The following is a 2,682-nucleotide window of genomic DNA, read 5'->3' as shown; positions in this document are numbered from 1 at the left end:
GGCCGCCCGGCTCGCTAGGTTCCGTCCGCCTCGCGCTGTCAGGGAAGGGGCCGGCCCCGCGCGCCGGGAGGGAGCTTTTAAAGCGACACACACGCCTCCCGGCGCCCAGCGGCGAGCGCGCTAGCCGGGGGGTCTGGCGGCTCGGGTGGCGCGCAAGGGTCCTACGCTGGCCGGGCCGAGGCACTGTAGTCTCGCCGACTCCAGCCGAGATCCGGGCATGCCGGGGAGCGGGCTAGGGACTTAGTTCCTTTCCACCTTTTCAGACACCCCCGGGCCCCTTCCCCCACTGCGGCGCATCCCAGTTTTCCCCTTTGACTAAATTTCTAGCTTCCAGACCACCCCCCCACCCCCCTTTCCCCCGGTCACGTCTCGAGCGGCCCCAGGCTTTCCCTTAAATAAGATTAACTCAGAAGGGAGTATAGTAACCTTTACTGTATGCCAAACTCTGGACTGGGAGATGTTGGTGGTTGGAAGCACCGCAGATGCTCAGAGGTATGCGTTAGACAGATCATTTTGTGGTTATTCATTCATTTACTCAACATTTATTCTGCGCCTTCTGTGGACCAGACCCCAAGCTAGATTTTGGGGTCACGGGAAGGTAAAGCGGCATTTCGGGGAAGCTCACATCTCCTGGGGGGAGGGGATCCGCCTGAGTAAACTGTGAAGGGGGAGGGAGGGCTGGGGGTGTTAAATACAGGTAGAAGGCAAGTTCCAGAAGCAACGACAGGGGACCTGGGTGAGAAGTAACCTCAGGCCAGAAGCTAAGGGACTTTTCCTGGTAGGCAAGCCTTGATCTGAAGCTCAAAGGAGAAGTGGGAGTTATTCAGGTGACTGTCAGTTTGGGGGAGGTGGGATGAGCGTTTCAGGCAGGGAGGGGGTGAGAACAGAGGCTCAGAAGCCGAGGGGGAGTTTGAGCCAACAGATCTTTTTGAGACACCTTTTTGACGGCTCTGAAAAGTGGCTTAGGGGAAGACCAGATCCCGGTGAGATGCAGAGGCTGCAGTTAGGGACTCAGATTTTATGCCGAACACTGGACAGTGAGGGTGTATGGAAGAACCTGGTTGGCCTGTTAGGTAGCCTTGTCAGGAGAACTCTCTGGCAGCATTGTGCCAAGTGAATCTGAGCACTTTGCCCCAGGGAGACCAGTAAGAAGCTGTCAACAGAATCTAGCCGAGAGAGGGGGAGCCTGGGTAGCTGCAGGGGCGATCCTCTTTCTCCTCTATTGGACTTTGAGAGGTTAAGGGAGTCCAGGTTGCCTGTGGCTTATGCCTTGGGGGAGAGGGTAGATGGCTGTGTCACCAGTTGAGTAAGAGAAGGGAGGGGAGGAATAGATCTGAAGTGAAAATCAGGAGTCCAATTTTTTTTTTAGACCAGAGGAGCTCTCTAGAAGTCAGTTAGGTTTTTAGACCTGTGCTTGGACTTGAGGCTTTTTTTTTTTTTTTTAATCATCATTAGCGAGGCATGAGGTAAACCAGGAGGACTGTGTAGACCAGTCACAAAAGCAGAAACTCCAGTCCAGGCTGGAACCTTGGAAAAGAGCCACTGAGTGAGATGGAGCAGAGGTGAGGGAGGTGGAAGAACCAGGAAAGTAAAGAGTGTGCCAGGCCCAAGAGGAAGCAAGTGTTCAATAGCATCAAGACTGTAGAGAAGGAATAGAAAGTGTCCACTGGCCTTGGTACTTTGGAGGCCATTGGCAATGTGGCAGGGCCAGTGTTTTGGGAGGAAGGGGAAGGAAGCTGGCAAGAGCCAAACTGTTGGGCATTAAGGACAGAGTGTTTGGTGGAGATTTGGAGTTGGTGAGTTTAGGTGACATTGTCAAAAGTTCAGGTAACGGGGTAGTAGAGATTTGAGCCAGAGGCAGAAGCAGGGTTAAGGGAGATAGGGCCAGATACTGATTTGAGACCACCCCAGGGGGTTCTTGAATTCCAGAGCCAGCAATAATGTTGTGTGTACTTATGATTTCACTTTTTCTTCAAATTCTCTCCCCATCTATGCTCACAGGGGTCTTGTGGAGATACTGGATCCTCAAGAGGGTAGGAATAGAGTCACCTGGGCTGGGGTGATAGAGGTGGGGAGGAGTGTTCCCCTGGGGAGGTGGATCCAGAGTGCCCACCTATCGCATTTTTAGAAAAATTGAGGTAAAAAATACAGAACATGATGTTCACCATCTTAGTCACGTTTAGGTATGCATTTTAGTGGCATTAAGTGCACTTACAGTGTTGTGCAACAATCACCACCATCCATCTCTAGAATTCTTTCCATCTTGCAAAACTGAATTTCTCTACCCATTAAGCAATAACTCCCTCCGTCACCCCTCCTGTCCCCAGTCCCTGGCAACCGCCATTCTATTTTCTGTCTCTGTGAATGTGACTACTCTAAGTATCTCATAAAAGTGGATCATACAGTCCCACCAATCACTTTCATGGAAACTGTGATGGTAAGGAATAGCCAGGATAAAAAATGGGATGATTCCAAGAAAATAAAATGAGCTTCTGTTCTCAGGTTTATGGAATCATCTCCCCACATCCAAGATAGGGGGGATGTATTTGAACTGGGAGTGTTAGGAGACAATGAGCTCAGTTTGAGAGGATGCTTAATACCTAGTTGATCCTGAGTCTCATTAATAGAAATGCAGTGCTTAGAAAAAGGGAGGTACAAGTCTTCTGTTGTCAGTGTACTGAA

Source organism: Condylura cristata, unplaced genomic scaffold, assembly GCF_000260355.1.
Source record: "Condylura cristata isolate star-nosed mole 26May11 unplaced genomic scaffold, ConCri1.0 scaffold00023, whole genome shotgun sequence".
Lineage (NCBI taxonomy): Eukaryota > Metazoa > Chordata > Mammalia > Eulipotyphla > Talpidae > Condylura > Condylura cristata.
Note: the sequence above shows the minus strand (reverse complement) of the source record.